The sequence below is a fragment of the Uloborus diversus genome, chromosome 10 (genome assembly GCF_026930045.1).
Source record: "Uloborus diversus isolate 005 chromosome 10, Udiv.v.3.1, whole genome shotgun sequence".
NCBI classification, from domain to species: Eukaryota; Metazoa; Arthropoda; class Arachnida; order Araneae; family Uloboridae; genus Uloborus; species Uloborus diversus.
The window spans coordinates 11,114,980-11,129,592 of NC_072740.1; positions in this window are offsets into that span (position 1 = coordinate 11,114,980).

A 14,613-nucleotide genomic window follows, 5' to 3' on the forward strand; every position below is an offset into this window, starting at 1 on the left:
AAACTCGCCTCATAATTTAATTTTGTGTCTTTTTTTCTTTTTAAATGATTTCAGATTGCATTTGGAGGGTTCAGCTAGTCGTTGCGACCTATGGACCGCAGATTGATTAACGCCGGCCTCTTTTGGCGCTTTGGAATTTTCTTACAAAGTAGGTAGACCTGCCTGAGTTTACCTGCCTGAAATTCAGTCAACTTGTAAAATATGGTGGAGAGACTTGATGTCAGTGGCGTAGCTAGACCCGACTTTCGGGGGGGGGGGGGTTACTTCTTATATATATATATATATATAATATATACATATATAATATATATATATATATATAATATATACATATATAATATATATATATATATATATATATATAATATATACATATATAATATATATATATACATATATATATACATATATATATATATATATATATATATATGTATAATCGCCTGGAATTTTTCCCTTTTCTTCTTTTTTTTTTCTTTCTCTTCTCTCTTCTTTTTCTCTTTTTTTTTTTTTTTGAGACTAACTTTTCGGGGGGGGGGGGGTTTGTCCCCAAAACCCCCCCTTAGCTACGCCCCTGCTTGATGTCGATCGAACCGATTAAACTATTCAGCAGAGTTGAACTTCGATGAATTTTAAGTTTTAATCTTGGATTTCCCCTTTTTTTTTCGCATTAAAACAATATGAAAATCCATCTATCTTTTTCAACACATATTTCGCCAAGAGTAAACGTAAGCCTGCAATAAAACGACATTAAATCTTTTTGCAGTCATCGAATTTTTTTTCCGCCTTTCTATTAAAAATATTTTTTAAGACATTATTGTTGCATTTTATATTAGAGCTAAAGCAAAAAATCAATGAATAAAGTAACCAAGTTCATCTTTCATTTTTAACAGTATATTTACTTTCGCATTACTAATATTTCACTCACTTCTAGAAATGAAATATTTTGTGTGTCATCAATTCAGCTCTAAATATGAGAAGTAACTTATGGTTAATTTCAGGAATTAAAGTCACGATATATTTCTTGCAACGGATAACATTCAAATGAATAAAAATTTTGTATTTTTTTGTAATTGGATTTTCATTAGAACATACACGAACAACAAAACCCCCGGTTTTGCGTCATATTGCCTATCCTAATACGCTATTTTTTGTATATGCAGTTAAACCTCGTTATCGCGACACCCGGATTTCACGGCACTTCAGATGTCCCGTCACTTTTTCAAAGCCCTAAACTTATGGCATATAATAAGATAAGATAAGATAAGATAAAATTTATTAACAAACAAAATACACATACATAACATTAAGCAAAATTAAAAAAGTAAAGTTAAAAAAACTTACAAATTATAAAACATAAATTACAAACTTCATAACAAAATATTAAGAAAATCTTGACTATAGTTCAACACGAGTTAGTATTAAATTCACACTAAAGAGCGCCAAAGGCACTGTCCGCAGTGTTTTTTAATGGGTTTAGTATGGAGTACAAACACAAATATGTATTAACAGAAATATTTATAAATTAATTTTACACAAGTAGTAAAAATTTTACACAGAACAATTATTGGACTGTTTGACTCCAGAAAAAAAAACACAATAATTCGCATTGAAACATTCAATAGTATAAAAATTACAATACAAAATCCCCCCCGGTTGGCAAGTCAGTATATTTTATCAGCTAAAAGTTAATTGTTGATAGAATGTCATTATTTTGTATATATTCATTGACCCCTTGTTTATATTTTTTAAAGTTCTTCTCATTCCTAACATCTTCCGTTAGTTCATTAAACAGCCGCGGTGCCAAGTAAAAGAATTGCTTTTTAATAATCGTTTTAATTGGCTTTATAACTTTATATTGTTTACCTGAAATTCGAGTATTATATTGTTTTTCATTAATTTCAAACCAGTTATTGTTGTTATGCAAAAAATACAATATTCTCTGTGCATATATTTCTCTGATATTATAGATTTTCTCTGACTTTTGTAAAATAGTATCGTTTTTATTAAGTTCTTGTTCAGATCCATAAATTATTTTCAAAATTTTTGCATAAGTCCTATTTAAATTGGTAAGATTTGTTTCATAATCACCTCCCCATGCACAAATACCATACGTAATTATTGAATTTATCCAAGCATAAAATAAACATCTAAGAAACTTTTTAACAACTATATTTCTCAATAGATAGAGCCAATGTATTCTACCTCTTAATTTCTTCACAAGTTTATCAGTATGGCATTTCCATTTTAAATTTTCACTAAAAGTTATACCTAAATAATTTCTATTTTCGACTCTTTCTATGGTAGGGCAGTTACAGTTATTTGTGCAGTCACATGTTGGTTCGTGATATTTTATGCCTAAATCAATTTTATTAATTCCATTCTTTTTTAAATCAAACTTTATGTATTTTGTTTTATTTATATTAAGAGATAACATATTGTCAGTTAACCATTTATTTATAGCAGTTAAATCAAGTTCCATTTGGTTTTTTATATCATTAATGCTCTTTGCAGAATATGTTAATGCTGTATCATCTGCATATAGAGTAATTGTACCGTATAATTTAATGTATGACATGTCATTAATATATATTAAAAAAAGTAATGGACCTAAAATTGATCCCTGAGGGACTCCCGTTTTTGTTGTTTTATATTTGCTGATACAGTTATTTAGTTTTGTTGCTTGTTTTCTGTCCGTGAGATAGGATAATATCCATTTGTAAGGTATTCCTCTTATTCCAACATTGTATAACTTTTTAATCAAAATCTTTATGCTTACACTGTCAAATGCTTTACGTAAATCCAAGAATACTGCTGAAGTTTCATAGTTTTCGTTAATGTTCGCATAAATTTCACCTGCTAATTTTAATACAGCTTTTTCAGTATTTCTGTTTTGCCTAAATCCGTATTGTGCGTTATGGAAAAAATCATATTTTTCTAAGAAATTCATCAACTGAGAGCTATAACGTTTTTCCAATAATTTTGAGAATATTGGTAGAACTGAGATAGGTCTAAAATTATTACAGTCATCTTTAGCACCTGATTTGTGTATCGGTGTAATTATTGCTTTTTTTAGATCTTCTATGAATTCCCCTCTTTGTAGACTAATATTGATGATTTTTGTCACAATTTCTATATGATAATTAGCAATTATCTTAAGTGCATTACTTGTAATTCCGTCATGTCCCGGTGTTTTGTCATTTTGCATATTATCAAGAATATTTTTAACCTTACTTATTTCCATTGGGTAAATATACATAGAATTTGTTTGGTGTGTTATGTTATTATCATAGTTTGATGCTTTATCGCCGTTTATTTCCACACAACAGTTTATAAAAAGGTCATTAAATTTTTCAACTAGTTCATTGCTATTATCTACATCGATGGAATTCTTATTCTGAATCCCTGTAATATCTTTAATAATATTCCATTGTTTTCTTCCAATCTTGAATAACTTCGGATTTAATTACTGTTTTACTGCGAAACTTCGATTACCACGACACTTTGAACTGCTTAGACAGGAAATGGATTTCAGTAAAATAATTAAAATATCTGGAAACTTTTATTGTAGGAATTCTTGAATAGCGGTAGCAGACTTGTGTTATTATGGTCAATGGATGAATTTCGAGCCCAGTACATACGTTTCGAAAGCGACAAATTTTAGCCTTTGACATGAGGGACAATAGAAACTACAAAGCAGATGGATTTAAAAGTCCATCCTAGTAGAATTTAAAAGTCCATCCCTAGTAGTTAGTCTTTACAATCTCCTCCTGTGAGAGAAAGATACTATTGAGTCCTTTATTTAATTTAATTTTGTGCACAACTTTAAAATATTGAAAAGAATTAGAAAGAGCCCTCCCAAAAAAAAAAAAAAGATGAAGAAGAAAGGTGAAAATGCAGCATCGGTCAGACATTTTTTTCACTAGTTTGATACAGTCTGCGAGTGCCTTTTCATTTTCGAAAAAAAGGAGGGAGGGGGAAATCTCGTCGGACCTTTTTGTCGGCCCATGGTCAAAAAAGGTTAAGAAAAGCTGGTTTAGAGTAGACGAGAACACTCTTAAAAATGAATTAAATTGATAGGTGCAGTGAGATCGGATTCGCCCCACCCCCTCAGCCTGTGGTATCGGGAAATTATTATTCCTCTATTTATACCTTTAAAAAAATACTAATAACAGTTCTATGTATGTTAGTGAGTTAATTCACCATACAGTTCCGATAGCGGCAAAATGTCTGCGGATGTATCTAGACAGCTTTGACTTCTTTTTCTTATTTTATGGCATTCTCTGTGAAAAGAAAACGAATGAGATCCGTTAGATTCTCTTTTTTTTTTTTTCCTTTTTTGGGGAGGGAGGGGGGTGGTTTTTTTTACCCTTTATTTAACTCAAAAAGTTCTGCTCCTTTTATCCGCCCTCTTCTCTCCTAAATTCAAAGCATTCATTTGCAGTGGTAAAACTTGTAGGCATATGCTTTCGACTGTCTCTTCACATTCATTTGACACGGCAATTAATATATTTTTCGTATAAAATAAAATGCTAGATTAAGTATTACATGAAATTTTAATCATTTGGTTTCAACGCAAATTTTACAATTTTATTTTATTGTGATTTCTTGTCTGTTGTGAAATTTGGGTGCATTAATTTTGTTCCTTACACTAGTGAAAACTTAATAAACAATCTCTGTGTTACCAATATTTTATTTGTTATTTAATAGTTTTTATGATAGTTGCTAGGAAGTAGTAAATTCGTGCAATTGTGAATTTCTTACTTTGTGCAATATAAACGAAATATGAGAAAATATAGGCTTTGTAAATATTTTTAATTTTAGGGACTACGAATTAATGGGTTATCACACGACTGTGCACAAGGGTACTCACCCAGGGCTGCGGAGTCGGAAGAAAAATGGAAGACTCCGACATTTTGAAACGTCCGACTCTGGTTTTTTTTATTTTTTTATTTTTTCAAATCCCCCCCTCACGAGAAGGGGGGGAGCCCCTAAACAGAGATTGAAATATTAATTCCTTTTTATGAAATTGACGAGTTGTATTTTATTGTAAATGCATACAACGTAAGAAGTTCAATTTGAAAACCAAATTATCCAATAGTTGCGATTTCTAAAGTAAGATTACTTAAAAATCCTTTTTTACTTCCTTTTACAAAAAAGGAAGTATTGTATTCGCGAAAAAATTTACTCGGTACAGTACTCGTCTCAGATGTTTCATATATTGTGGTACATACCTACTCGAAATTACTCATAATTCCACTGCAATTTAAAAATATATCTGAGCTTGAATATTTGATTTTGTATTTTCGAAGTATTTGTCATAATTTTTCATGCTGAAAGACGTAAACGGCATGTACACAGAAGCTGAAAAGATTTAAAAAGAAGCATATTGTGCTTTCTGATATTGCAGCAGATATATACAGCTTGTCTCTGAGCTGCAGGACCTCTTTTGTTTGCAAGCGTTGGTCCTAGATGCATACTTCAGCGAAAATGGCCATAAGATGCCGAGTTAAGATATTGTAGTTTGAAGCAAAAAAAGAATTCAGTGAAAAAGTACAAAATCTAACTTTTTATACTGTCCCTATGTTCCCCCATTCATATTTAGGGAAACCACAAGCATAAAAAAAATCATATATATCATTACTTCCATTTCATTATTTCCGTTTTGTATTAAAATTCAAGTATAACTTCAAAAAAAAAAAAAATCATTCGAACTGAGTAACTCCCTGAGTCTAGAAAGAAAAAATAGATTAAACTAGGGGAGAAAAAATCGACATAACGAAAGATAAACATTACGATAAAGCAGGCCGAAAAAACTTTCTTCTATTGGAATAAAGGCATCATTAAAAAGTCTTTTGCTGCGCACTTTGATTCATAATTAAACTTTATTTTTTAAAAAATAATAATAAACTTCTTCAAGTTTTTTTTACATCAAACCTTAAAAAATACTTCATTTTTAAAACTCAAAATTCCTTATCTACAACTCACGGAATTCACTCGTAATTAAAACAATTTTGCTATGTGCTCGACCTGGAAAACTTCGGGAAAAAAATCAACACGCTATCTCCAATAGGAGTTCTTACTCTGCATTTCCAGCATTATCCTTCATTTCATGTGTTTCTACACCTGAGGAGAAGCTACGCAGAAGCAGCTGTACTAAGACCGGCATCAGCTCGGAGTGCGCAATAATCTCTTGTTTGTTCAGAGAACTTTTCTTGAGCAACTTTTAGTCATACAAAGTTTAAAGAGTCTCCTAGCTCAAGACAGCAGTGCTTATAGTTTGATGCTTATTGAGATCGCAAGACAGAAGGAACTGACTTAGAGGAGATAATTTACGCATTTATTCAAGCCTAATTATGAAAGGCAGTATCGCCACGTGTATTTAAGCTGCTTCTTGAAGCGTCGTTAAATTAGGGAATGCGGGTAAAAATTGAAATTGTAACGGTTTTTGTTTTTCCAGATGTTTCTATTTATAGGAAAATTTACTTAAAAAAGTTATTCTCTGCAACAGTGCATGATGGGGACAGAATCGACTTTTTAAAAATTTTCAGAAATCACAAGAAACGTTTTCAAAATTCATTTTAGATTATGCCTTTATATTAAACTAGCTGATCCTTAAGAAAAATTTGCGCCCGACACCGGGAATTGAAAAATACGGTATTTTTTAGCGTAATTTTTCGAATGAGAACCAAAATTTGACTTTTTTCTTTTCGCCGATGCGTATGGAAATCTTTCAGACATACTTGCGAAGTTTAATGAAGTATTGGTAAAGTTATAGGGTACCGAAAAAAAAACATCGTTAAGAAATAACATATGATACTGCGATTTACTATGTTAAGAAAAAACCTTTTCTCTCCTGAACTTAATGCAACAACACAACTGTGGTTTAAATTCTGCAATGATTCCAAATTATGTATTCATGGAAATTTGGATCGGAAATCTACTGAGGAAAATGCATCATTAAGATGATATTTTTTGGCAAGGAATACGAACCCTGATTTTCGCATTTTTAGCACGATGCCCTAACCAACTGAGCTAATGGGCCTCCATTTCAAAACGTTTTACATGTACATGATGGAAAGCCTAATAAAAAACGTTTAAAAGATTTTTTGAAACAGCCCAAATATGCATTGTTTATTTTACGCCGGAAGCGGGGGGGGTGGGATATTAAAAATGATCCCTTACTTATGAAGTTTATGACGTATTGAGAAAGTTATGGAGTTGTTACAAAAACACACACATTTGAAAAAACTGTTTTCGTGTTCATAGCTAATAACCACTATGAAGATAACGGGCGATGGGTTCGAGAGGTTGGACTTGTGCTTTATTAAGACAGCACAAGAAAGATCAACCGTACGAGAGAAAATAACACCCAGGGGATGAGAACCGAACCCATGACCTCCGGCATTTGAAGCGAAGCTTCTACCTGAGAGCCACGGAGGCTCCTAAGATAAGAATTAATATATATTAGAATTTACTAGTGATGTGTCGGATCGTTAAAAAAGTAGATCCGCGGATACGGATACGGATCATTAGTGTCAAGATCCACGGAAACGGATCTCATTTTTTTTTTTTACCCAATTCAACTATCAAGTGTAAAATTTGTTACGGAAGATATTCCCGTCAGAATAATGGCAGTTTTTTCAAAAAATGTCAACTGCGGCAAAAATACAATCAAGACTACGATTTACTCTTTAAAGAAATCTCCGTTAAAATTGAGGGAGCGTTGGAAGGAACGGGTCAGCGCTGCATTAATGCTTGGATGGAATGTGAAAAATTATTTCTAGCTTACTCGGTAGATGTAGGATACAGGAGCAACAGTGTAAAGCTGCTACTGGACAGGCTAGAAATAATTTTTCCCATTTCATTTCAGCATAAATGCAGCGCTGTCCCATTCCACTTGAACTTCTCCGACCGACGAAATACAGAGCCGGGAACACGTTTACAAACAGTAAATAGAGAATTTAGTCTCACTTTCTTTAAAGGATGCCGAGAAAAACAAAAATGAAGAATAACAGAAACCCCAAATCAATAACAAAAACTAATATTAAATTAAAAATTAAAAAAATAAAACATGTCCCAGAGAGCCGACTTCATATTAAGATGAATTTTGCGGTCAGAACACACATTTGTTAACAAATATGAACTGACAGCAGGTAAAAATTTTAACTCATTAAGCTTTTACTCCTTATCTTCCGACTATGAAATCGCTACCAATCACGCGTATAAAGGCTTAGAATTGCATTTAAAATTTACTTAACAAGATTATAGCTCCTACTGTATATAAGTTGAAAGTTTCAAATAAATATCAAACGCAGAAAACTTCGTTCTTTCAATCAGGACCAACATTTTTAACGTACGGGAAAATTTTTACTACCATAATTGGGAAAAACGTCAAATGGGTTTTTAATTAATATCTCCGGTTATTAAAGTTCTAAAAAAACGAGACCAAGCTAAGAACACTTTCGATCAAGTCACCTTTTGAACGAAAAATGAACTATCAAAATTGGTTGATCTATTTAGGAGCTACGGTGCCACAAAAGACACACACTTTTAAAAAACTTATTTCCCCTTCCTTTTTGAAACGGGGGGGGGTACGAATTGGCTTCTGAAATATTACCTTATACTTTAAATAGGGAATAAAACCTAATCTAAACGGAATTTAAGAGTCTTATTCAAATATTAAAAAATTTTTAGAAAAGAAATGATCCGTTTAGGATCCGTCAAAAAAGTAACGGATACGGATCTTTATTTTCCCTTGGATATCCGCGGATACGGCTATCCGGAACATCCCTAGAATTTACTCCTATGAAAATAATTTCAATAACATTTTAATAATAAAATATAATGCTACTTATTTGTAGTAAACTGTTATGTATTGGAACTGTGCTGTTTTTACTCCAATACATATAACAATACAAACAAATTTTGCACTTTTAATGATTATTCAAGTAATATTTGCCACAAGTTATATTCTGGTCTAATAAGAAAGCAACACAAGTCTTCTGAAACAGAACACTAATAAACCTTATGGAAAATTGGTTGGAAATCCGTTTCTGTACACGTTCTTATTGGTAATATAGTATATTTTTTTCTCATGCATTTCAATGCAAAAAATAAAATCGGCAAAAAGTGAAGCAATCTTCTTGCACCAAGGTCTTCTATTGTGATTTTAAGAAAAGGTTTTGCAAGCCCGAAATATTTTGAAGTGTGCTTTGTATGTGCAATACGCGCAGAAGACGGGTACAAAGTTCTTTTGGAGAACACGGATGATCGTAATCGTATAGCCAGGCTGTGTGAAAGAGATCTTTGGTTTTGAACACGCTCATTTTTGTTTAGGTAGAAAAAGGAGAAAATCTTAGATTGGCACATCGCTAGCAATCATTATCGACAATTATTCTTCCTATTTTCCTCAAATAGAATCGTTTAAAATCTCATCCGACCTTAGGTTTTTTTTATTTTACAGAGCCTGACTATACCAAAACCAGTCTGCTGGCAGATGAATTTGCTATTGTCGGAAGTAGATCTCCAGAAAATCTTTAGAAAAAGTCACTTGTGAGAAGAATGACTTTAATTCCGGAGATAAGTTGCATCCATTGCTCAGGCTACACCAAATAGCCCTTTTACAGTAGTCTTACAATCTTCGTAGTTGAACTGATCAGAATTGTGTTTGCATACTCCGATGACAGTAAATTAAATCTAAGGTCTGATTGTAGTCAGCAGTTTCTTTTCTTACGTAAGAGTGCTGCTGCTGAATGACACAGAAAATTCCAAAAAAAAAAAAAATTATTTTTGACATCTTGAACTCAAATTATATTTTTCGCAATCACGAGTGTGTGTGTATGTAGGCGTGTGTGTTTGTGTGTGGGGGATATGTGTGTTTGTGTGTAGGGGGTATGTGTGTGAAGGCATATGTGTATGTCTGTGGCATGAATGTGTGGGTAGTTGTGTGTATGTATGTTTTTGTGTGTGTGTATGTGTAGGTGTCTATATGTATGCGTGTGTGTATGCGTATGTGTGTGCGTGCGTGTGTGTATGTGTGTGTATGTGTGTGTATGTATGCGCGTGTGTGTAGGACATGGATGCAACCTGGAGACGGCTTTCGCTATAGGAGCAGCATCGTGAGGAGCCGGTCGACGGTGATACTGCAGAGGATGGCGGTGGGAAAATAAAACGATAGGACGCCAAAAACAGTCAAATGAAAGCAATAAGCAATCGTGATTTCTCAAAAAGAAAAGAAACGAGAGACCGATACTAGACTATGCGATATCATAGTATTAGCGAGTGTTATGATTGATGGCTTCATTGCCTACAAATGCGTGAAACTGAGTCTATCACCATCTAACAATATATAAGATTTTCCCACTGCCTGTTCACCTTTTCCATGGTTCTGTTAGTAATACCTTTGTTTCCATGAACGAAAACTCAACATATCATTGAACATACGCAGTTGAGGATTGCCTAAACCACGAGCGTATTCAACGATTTGTATTCCCCGGTCTTTCTTCTAATCAAAGACTCGTTGAAATACAATGAAATATTGTTAGAACATCATTCAAGTACCCAGGATGTATGACGCAATAGTTTATAAACGATCATCATTTCTGCTTATAAGAGAAGAATGAAACTGAATTTTGTTTACGTTATAACAGAATTGTCACTATAAATGATGCCACTATTACGAAGAAGCCGCTTACAAATTGGCAGCCTCCTCCAAGAAACAAAGGCACCGCTATTCGTGCACAGCAATTGAAGTTGGGTAAATTGGCTCAGGAGTTATTATACTGCCGTGTGCAGGTAAACGGCAGTATCTGCAGAAATGAGTTTTCGAGATATTTGGAGAAACGCGTTTTGGATTCAATACTAACAATACGGAAATGTTGGAATTAGACGTCCTTTTCGCGCCTTTTTTTCAGCAGTAACGAAATAATCGAGCTTGCACAATAAAGATAACGTACAATAGCTGACGAAAATTCCAAAAAAAAAAATTAATTTGAATTTTGACATCTTGAATTCAAATTATGTTTTTCGCAATCACGAGAGTGTGTATGTAGGCGTGTGTGTTTGTGTGTGGGGGTATGTGTTTGTGTGTAGGGGTTATGTGTATGTGTGTGTAGGGGCATGTGTGTTCGTGTCTGTGTGCTGGCATAAGTGTGTGGGTAGTTGTGTGTATGAATGTGTGTGGGGGTGGGTATGTGTATGTGTGTAGGCATATGTGTTTGTGTCTGTGTGCAGGCATAAATGTGTGGGTAGTTGTGTGTATGTTTTTGTGTGTATGTGTGTGGGTGTCTGTATGTGTTTGTATGTGTGTATGTGTTTGTGTATGTGTGTGTGTGTAGGTGTGTGTGTTGTTGTGTGTATGTGTGTGTTTGTGTGTAGGTGTGTGTATGTGTGTGTTTGTGTGTTTGTGTATGTGTGTGCGTGCGTGTGTGTGTGTAGTTGTGTATGTATGCACGTGTGTGTAGGACGTAGATGCAACCTGGAGACGGCTTTCGCTATAGGAGCAGCATCGTGAGGAACCCGTCGACGGTGATGGTGCGGAGGGTGGCGGTGGGAAAAATCAAAAGACGCCAAAAACAGTCAAGTGAGAACAATAAGCAATCGTGATTGCTCAAAAAATGAAAAATTAAGAGTTTGCAGTTACTGCCCTTTACCTGCACATGGCAGTATAGCATGTAGCACTATTACCGCATTTCAAGCATTCTCAAAAGTCGCTTCTACTGAGCATTTCTCTATATCTTCACGCCTTTCTTGAAGTGAGAAATTTTATTAATTTTTTTTAATCTATATTTCTGAATTCAGAGCATGAAAAATTATCTTTATTAAAATGTCCAAATAGTGTGACAAAATTACTGAGTTATTTTGCCGCCAGCATCTTGTTAACTTGATTCGACTTGAAATCAAACATTACGAGAAAGCGGAGATCATTCAATCGATTTTTTTTTTAATGATACAGAATGCTTTAAATATGTCTATTGTCTGAAAAATAAATACCTCTGTGCTAAACAGTAAAGTAAGGAAAAACAACGTCAAAAAAGCACAAATTGCCAATTACAGCAGACACGTGAAAAGACATGTCTTTTCATCCATAAGCTCCTTAGTTTTTGCATTGAAAAGGGCGTTCCCTATAACGCCGAAACACATGTCTGCTGCAATTGGCAATTTGTGCTTTTTTGACGTTGTTATTTCTTACTTTAATGTCTATTGTCTATTTTTCTTTAATGGTTGTTACTAAACTACTATTTGAGCGATTTTGTGACCGATTCATGATTTACTGAAATTGCTCCCTTCCACATTTTGCCATGATAATTTTTAAACATGCTGGAGACAATTTACTTCAAAGTTCATGATTTATGAAACAGTTTTTTTTCTACAGCGCTATCAGTCTTCAGTTGCTTCGTAAAAGTTTAATTCTGCTACGTTTTTTCCATTTTCGAGCAAATTTCAATCAGTCATACCCGATTATATAAAAATAAATTTTGATACCAATTAGAAAGTAAAAAAAAAAATTCTGTTTTTCAAGTATAAATATTTCATCTGTGTACTATAAAATTTCCTAAGCCTTAGCCTCCCTCCAAGTCAAACTTTTCCATAAAAATTTCATTTTCTGACTACGCATCAACCATCAGCGTCAGATCGGCAAATAGACATTCATTTGCACATATGAGCATGACAAATCTGTATGTATCTAAATGAGCTCATATGTCTATAATTTTGTCTAGACTGAAGTTGAGTGAATAAAAGGGAAGCTTTACAATATCATTCAACTAAACTGTAAATAATGTAATAAAATATTTTGAGATTTCTTGATAAGCACAGTTTCGCAACTGAAACCCTTTCAAAAGTAAGTGCTGTTTTCTCAACCCAGGCAAATACGATTTATTAAGGCCTTAATTATGTGTATTCAGAGGGATTTTCTTTTGTGTAACCTCTTCAATGAATTTTTATTGCGTGTATTTAAAACATCTATATGGAACTAATTTGTGTTACTATTTTCATCAGTATCCGGAGGAGGAGTAAAGATTATTAGGAAAAAAGTTAAATTTAACTTAAGAATTATGTTCTAAATGAGCAATAATTAGCTTTCAATTTATGACTTTCCAAATAAATATCATTGATTAGTACTTCAAGAGAAGATCGTGGGACACTTGTACAGAATCCTTTTATTCTGTAGCATGTTGACGTATCATTCTGAAATTAGCTTCCACTTCTAAACCGTAAGGATTATAAAATGGAGCCAAATATAAATAAATGTAATAACATCATAATGAAAGCTCTCGCAAATTTACATGTCCTTAACAAAGTAATTATCACTCTCATTATATTATATATACATATATATATATATATATATATATATATATATATAGTATCATAAAAAACAAAAACAAATTTTCGTTTCCAAGTAGCTATAGCGCGGAAAAGTTGCGATGGGTGAGAACATTTAAAAAAAAAGTAAATTTATTGAAATCGGATAATATCTTCCGATCGCGTGCTGAGTGTGAAGACTTCCACCCCTCCCCCTAAAAAATGAGGAATTGCACCGTTTTTTTTTTTTTTTTTTTCCTTTTGCTGCAATGGTTTTTTTCTTTTTTATAATGCTAATGAACAGAAAAGTTTCTGTTGGCGAAGACTTAAAAAAGAGGAAGTTATTTTTTGAAAAAAGAAAAAAAGCCTTCGAAAAACATTCAGAAACTGAAAAGCAAAAAATAATTGGTCGCATTTATATACGAACGCCTACCTAAAATAAATAAATAAATTTGTTTTACAATTCCAGTACAAAAACCAACTAAACTAAACACCCAAATATAATATAAACACTTATTTTAATTACTTATAAAATAAACTATTTTAATATCTAAGCAATTATGTTTTATTTGTTAATTTTTAATTATTTTTCGATTTCGCAGTAATGACATACGACTTACCTTTCACAAAGTTCGTAAAAATGATGGATTTGAATTTTTATATCATCATCGTTCAGCGATTTAAAAGTGCCCTTTCAATGCTTAATTAGAAATTAGGCGACTGTTTTACAACGAAGCATAATCTGTTTCGTGTCCAATTAATAAAAATGTTGTGTTTAATCCTTTTGCAAATCAAAATAACTTTCTGATGTTGTTATGTTTATAATAGATTACAGTTCAACGGAGATAAGAGAGCATAAAAAAGAATTTCTTGAACTTTTGACAAACATTCCGTTCATAATTACATTCCTTTTTATTTGTTTGAAAAATTTTAGTGATTTTTTTTTTTTATTGAGTTCACAATATCGTCGCCTCAGAGCAACAGTAAGATATCTTAGTGTTATTTCTGGGATTAGATATCTCACTGTTGCTCTGAAGCGACGATATGTAAAACACTAATTACTGTAATCAAGTGATTTTCTAGCTTAAATTCGAAGCTTTCTCATTTCCACTCCAACCGATGTTTCTTTCACAAACCGTTTTTAAAAGAATGACATTTCAAACCGACCTTTACTATATTTTACGCTTTTCCCGTTTGTGAATCGTTATTTGACTCACAAACCTATATTTGAAGTGGAAAAAACATTTGTAAAATGACGCAATGGAGGATATATTTCATTTTATGTGAGGCTGTATCAATACGTAG